This window comes from Petaurus breviceps, unplaced genomic scaffold (genome assembly GCF_028583685.1).
Source record: "Petaurus breviceps papuanus isolate PSGF00001 unplaced genomic scaffold, PetGlider_PUasm1.0 186, whole genome shotgun sequence".
In the NCBI taxonomy this organism is placed as follows: domain Eukaryota; kingdom Metazoa; phylum Chordata; class Mammalia; order Diprotodontia; family Petauridae; genus Petaurus; species Petaurus breviceps.
The window spans coordinates 10,676,292-10,682,995 of record NW_027185798.1 but is presented as its reverse complement, the minus strand read 5'-3'; positions in this window follow the sequence as shown (position 1 = coordinate 10,682,995).

Here is a 6,704-nt window from a genome sequence, read left to right as displayed (position 1 = left end):
AGATTTACTCAAGTCCACAAAAATAACACATAGTGGAGGCAGGATTTGAACCTTGGTTCTCTGACTCCAAGCCCTTTGCTCTTTCAAAAAATAAATAGAAAATCCCAAGATGTGGGTAGCTGAATCTTCCTGCTGAGGAATTAACTGCATTTTTCACCTATTCTCTGGATGTTTTAAGTGTCTATAGGGTTTCAGTTCTAGAAACAATTTGGAGTGAGAAAAAAAGCTTCCAGGAATGAGAGCTGACACCTCAATCTGGGGGATGCTCAGACAAGATTTTTGAGATTTGCGCACACAAGAAAGCTCAATGAGATCAAACTTTGGCTATCCTCTGGTACCCAGGAAGGTTCAGGTAGGATTTGTGTCCCATCTGAGTCAGTCTAAAGAAGAGGATAAAAATATTGTAAAGGGCAGGGGAAAAGCCAATAATTTGATTATTACACTTTCAGATTGGCACCTAGGAAAATTGTTTTAAATACCCAGTTTCCTTTGAAAACCTCTATCCAGGGAGAAAACAAAACCTAATGGTGTAATATGACAGGAAAAGCACCAACTGGGTCTTAGAAGACCTATATTCAAGCCAACTTCTTCCATTAACCAGTTGTATGATAAAGCAATGACTTTTCCTATCTGGGTCTCAGTTTCCCCATTGGTGAACAAGAATTGCCAAGATGATTTCAGAAGCTTCTTTTAGTGTTTCAACTCTGACCTTCTATGCTTATTGGCCCTCAGCCCACACCAGTGTTTTTTTTTAATTTAAGAGAGGCAGTAAAGCATAATGGCTAGTGTGTTGGACTTTGGTTTGAACAACCTCAGTCATCTCTTCGTTTCCCGCCTGATGTCCTCCCTTTGGACTTCTCTATCATGCCTCTGCTTTCTTCCGTACACCTCCATTTCAGTTTCCTCTGGTGTGCTGTCTTTCCTCATTAGATTGTAAGTGCCTTGAAGGCAAAAACTGTCTTTTCCCCATATTTTGGACTCCATGGGCTTAGCACACTCTAGGTGTTAGCACCTAGTAGGTGTTTAGTAAATATTTACTGATTGACTGACTACCAACATTTGCTTTCTGTGTGAACTCTTAGCTTCACTTTCCTCATCTATAAAAATAACCTAATAATATCAACAATGGCAACCTCCAAAAGTTGTTTTAAAGCTCAGATGAGAGAGCTGCAGAACCCACAAAATGACACAGAGAAGCTAACCTCCCACTGAGGACAGCCTGGCAGGCCGGCAGGAATCGGCCAGGGCAACGCTCTGGGAGCCGAGCCAAGCACCACGCCAAGGCTTTAGCCCCAGGGCGGGCCTGACCAGCCGCGAGCCAGAGGGACTCCAGATCAGCAGCAGCTGTGGCCGTTTCCAGATTTATCAATACACAGATGCGAAGGACAAGGTGAGAGGCCAGTGCAGTCTGGACTTTGGGACCCAGTAAGTGGGAGTGCGTGGCTTTTACCCCCAGGGCGAGAAACCACTGAGACGCCAGCACAGCCTGCCAGCCCCACGTGGCAGCTTCAGCTCCTGGCCTGCAGAGTGAAGGGGGACCAAGCACCAGTCTGAGGGGTAATCGCTCTTGCTTTAACCTGCTTGGATCTGGATTGCAGTCTAGGGTGGAGGTCCTGGGGTGTGTGTCCAGCTTGCCAGAGCGTGTGGAGACCTCAGAGAGGGCACCCATCTAATACCTCCGGCAGCTGAGAAAACCCCAGCGTTTGGGACAAAAAATCCCCTGTCTGGTGGCAGAGTCCTACTGTGGCAAAAAGCCCAAAAGTCAAATCATTGAGTGGTAAAATGAGCAGGCAAAGGAAACAAAGCAGACAGAAGATTCCAACATTACACTACTATTTTGGGGATAAGAAGGAGCAAGGCATGGAACAGGAGGAAATTAGTGAAGTCAGAACTCCTGCACCAAAAGCTTCAAAGGAAAATACAAGCTGGTTACAGGCCATAGAGGACCTTAAGAAGCAGATAAGAGAAGTGGAGGAAAAATTGGGAAGAGAAATGAGAACAATGCAAGAAAATTATGAAATGAGAGTCAACAGCCTGACTGAAGAAAATAATACCTTAAAAAACAGACTGACTCAAATGGTAAAGGAGGCTCAAAAAGGCAATGAGGAGAAGAATGCCTTAAAAAGTCGAATTTGCCAGATGGAAAAAGAATCTCAGAAGCTCACTGAGGAGAATCATTGCTTCAGAATTAGATTGGAGCAAATGGAAGCTAATGACTTTATGAGAAATCAAGATGCTGTTAAACAGATCCAAACAAATGAAAAAATAGAAGGCAATGTGAAATATCTCATGGGAAAAAACACTGACCTGGAAAATAGATCCAGGAGAGATAATTTAAAAATTATTGGACTGCCTGAGAGCCATGACCAAAGTAAGAGCCTGGAAAGCATCCTCCAGTAAGTTCTCAAAGAAAACTGCCCTGATGTTTTAGAACGAGAGGGCAAAATAGAGGTTGAAAGAATCCACCGATCACCTCCTGAAAAAGATCCCAAAAAGAAAACTCCTAGGAATATTATAGCCAGGTTCCGGAATTCCCAGATTAAGGAGAGAATATTACAAGCAGCCAGGAAGAAACAATTTGAATATTGTGGAAACACAATCAGGATAACCCAGGATCTGGCAGCTTCTACACTGAGGGATCGAAGGGCCTGGAATGTGATATTCCGGAGGTCAAGGGAGCTGGGATTAAAACCAAGAGTCACCTACCCAGCAAAACTGAGTATCATGTTTCAGGGGAAAATATGGTCATTCAGTGGAATACAGGACTTTCAAGCATTCTTGCTGAAAAAACCAGAGTTGAATAGAAAATTTGACATTCAGATACAAGAAGCAAGAGAAGCATGAGAAGGTAAACAGGGAAAAGAAATCATAAGGAACTTATCAAAGTTGAACTATTTTTTTGTTTAAAGCAATCGGGGCTGAGTGGCTTGCTCGGGGTTACACGGCCAGTTGTTGTTTCAGGGTGCAGTGCTGGGTGTCTGGGCCCGGATTTGATCTGGGTCGTCCTGGCACTGGGGCCGGTGCTCTTGCTTACTGAGCCACCTGGCCAAAGTTGAACTATTAACATTCCTACATGGAAAAATGATAATTGTAACTTATGAAACTTTTCTCAGTAGTTGAAGGGATTAGAAATATATATATATATATATATATATATATATATATATGTGTGTGTGTGTGTGTGTGTGTGTGTGTGTGTGTATGTCTTTATATGAGGGTATGCAGGCATATGAATACATATGTGAATGTGTGTATATACGTTTACAGGTATACATAGATAGAGGGCACGGGACCAATTTAACAGGAAGGGATGATACTTAAAAGGTGAAATTAAGAGGTGAGAGGAATATAATGAGAGGAGATGGGGAGAGACAGAGTGGGGCAAACTATCTCATACAGAAGAGGCAAGGGAAAATGGTTACAATGGAGGGGAAGAATAGGAAGGCAAAAGGGAATGGGTCAACCTTATTCCTATTGAATCTGGCTTGAGGAGGGAGGGAAATACACACTAAATAGGGGATCTCACCCTCCAGGAGAATAGGGGGGAAGGGGATGTGAGGGGGATGATGGAAGGGAGGGCGGGCTGGGGGGGAGGGAAGTTGGAAGCACCCACTTTTGAAAAGGGACAGGATCAAAGTAGAAAATAGAACAAGTGGGAGGTGGGATAGGAGGGAGGGAAATATAATCAGTCTTTTACAATACATCTACTATGTTATTGTTTTGCATTACCCGCACATGTACAACCTATGCTGAACTGCTTGTCTCCCCAGTGGGGGTGGGTGGCAGGGGGGGGGGAAGGGAATGAATCTGGAATTGAAAGTTTTAAAATCAAATATTCAAATATATATATCTGTGTGTGTATACTATTATTAATACCATCTTACATGTTATTAAGAAAAAAAAAGATATACAGGCACTGAGGCATAGAGATCCACTGGAAAAGTTGAAACGGGTATGGGAGAAAATATGGGAGAGAGCAGATCAGAGGTGGGGATATCCTGTGAGACTGCTGTTTTGGGGGGATGGGTGGGGGAAAAACGGGAAGAAAATTTGTAACTCAAAATCTGGCGGAAACGAATGATGTAAATTAGAAGTTAATAAAGCATTAAAAAAAAAAGCTCAGATGAGATTAATGGAGGGAGCTCAGGTGAAGTAAGGAGCAATGTCATAGGACTCGGGTAGGAGACCCCAGACAAAAGCAAAGTGATCCCTGCCCTCAAGAAGCTTACATTTTAATGGGAGAAATACTACAAGGAGAGACAGAAAAAGAGACAGAGACAGAGGGAGAGAGACAGAGAGTGATCAAATATATACACAATGGATTTAAGGAAGATAGGGCAGGAAGGTGCTAGTAGTTACAGGGATCAGGGAAGTGTTTCTATAGAAGGTGGTTCTCAACCTGAGTCCTGAAGAAAAATGAGGGTTCTGAGAAGTAATAGGGGTGTGCTGTCTGAGTCTGGGGAATGGCCAATGTAAGTGCCCCATGTGAGGAATGGCAATAGGCCAGCATGGCTGGATCTCAAAATAAGTATAGGAATATATAAGTATAAGAAAGTATAAGAAGACTGGGGGTAGAGGCTGGAACAAGTTTGTGAATCACTTTAAATTCCAAATAGCAGAGTTTATAGTTGATCCTATAGCAGCCACAGCAGGGTGACAGGACTGAGCTTAAAGAAATAGACTTGGATAGCAGAGGGATGGGAGGACTGGCAAGGTGACAGAATGAAAGCAGGGACAGTCACTAGAAGGTTGTTACAACAATCTAGGTGGAAGATGAAGAGACTAGAAGGATGGCGAGGTTAGTGTGGAAAAGGGAAAGGGAGGATGCGGGAGACAGGGAAGTTGTGGGGGCAGAAGCAGCAGGAAGCAGTGGCTGGATGGATCCGTAGGGTGAGGCAGAGGGACGATTCTGAGAACGTGAAACTCAGGGCATCTAGAAGAAGGAGGCGTTCTCAACCGAGGAGGAAGTTCAGAAGAGGGATAGGCTAGTCTTAGATATATGAGTGTAATATATATCTGAGACATCCAGCTTGAAATGCTTGGTAGTCAGTCAATCAACCAGCATCTATTAGACAACTTCTTTGTGCCAGACACCATGCTAACTGCTGTGGATGCAAAGACAAAAAACAAAAGTCCCTGCTCTCAATGGAAGCCTGCTCTCAAGGGGAATATGACATAAAAGCAATGACATGTAAACAAAAGATATACAGGCTAATTTGAAGTTAAAAGGGGGAGGGGAAGAAGCATTTATATAGCACCTACTATGTGTCAAGTACTGGGTTAAGTGCCTTACAAATATCATCTCTTTTGATCCTTACAATAATTCTGTGCGGTAGTTGCTGTTAACGGGAAATCAGTAGCATTAAGGTGAATGGTGACAAAGAGAAGGCGCTGGCATTAAGGCATGTTGGAAAAGACTTTTGTCAGAAGGTGGAATTTTAACAGGATCATGGAGGAAGCCAGGAAAGCCAGGAAATGAAGACTGTGTGTACATAGAGCTATTCTAGCTTCCTACAGAAATTTGCTTCCCCCTGGAAGAAATTTTGAGGACCCAGGGTCCCCTCTATACCATACTCATAGCAAGTTTGGTTGGAGTCCAGAGATGTGAACCTCTGCTCAAAGACAGAGCTCTTCAGTAAGATGGCATTTGGATTAAAAACAGGTCTTCTTACTCCAAAATCAGTGCTGTCTCTAAGCCACAGTGCTTCTCTGACCCTCTAATATGCCAGACAAAGAAACCAAGACCCAGAGAGAGGAAGCCATTTGCTTAAGGTCACACAGCTCATCAGAGGTAAAGCTGGGACAAGAATTGAGATCTTCCTCCTAGTCTGGTGCTTTGTCTATCAAGTTTTAGTGCATTTCCCTTTAAAAAAATCCAATTCCCTGATATGATTTTTTATTAAAGCTTTGATGCCTTGTATTTTTCTATTATAGTTATTTCCATACGCATATCTTATTCCTCTCAGCCTTCCTTTATAACAGAAAAGCAATTTGGCAAGACCAACTCCAAATGACCACATCTGACAGCATATGTGACTTTCTGCATCCATAGACGCCTCTCACTTCTCTCTCTCTCTCTCTCTCTCTCCCCCTCCATCCCTTCCTTTCTCTCTCCTCTCTCTCTCCATCCATTTATTTATCCATCCTTCTATCCTTCTATCTTATTTCTCTGTCTGTCTGTCTATCTATCTATCTATCTATCTATCTATCTATCTATCTATCTATCTATCTATCCATCTATCTATCTATCTCCCTCATAGGAGGGAAGTGCATTTCTTCATCTGTGATTTGGGGTCAAGCCTACTTATTAAAATTAAACACACATTGCCTTTTCCCTATGGATTTATTTGGAATCAATTTCTACCATTTTCTTTGAGCAGCTACTTTCAGGGGGTAGGGAAGCACCTTAAATAATATCAGAGATTCTCAAAATTGCATTGGGTAGTAGCACTTCTGCCTTCATAGGAAAAAACTCCCTCCTCCATGGGATCTCTCCCCTCCCCCATCCCTAGCCTTCATTTTCTCCCACTGCTTTCTGTGCTGTGATTCTTGTGAGACTTGAAACATAACTGAACAGTAATTTTCTTTTTTTCTCATCTTCCTCCTTCCCTCCCCCACTCTTCCCCCCCTCATTCCCTCCCTCCTTCTGTCCATCCGTCTCTCTCTCTCTCTCTCTCTCTCTCTCTCTCTCTCTCTCTCTCTCT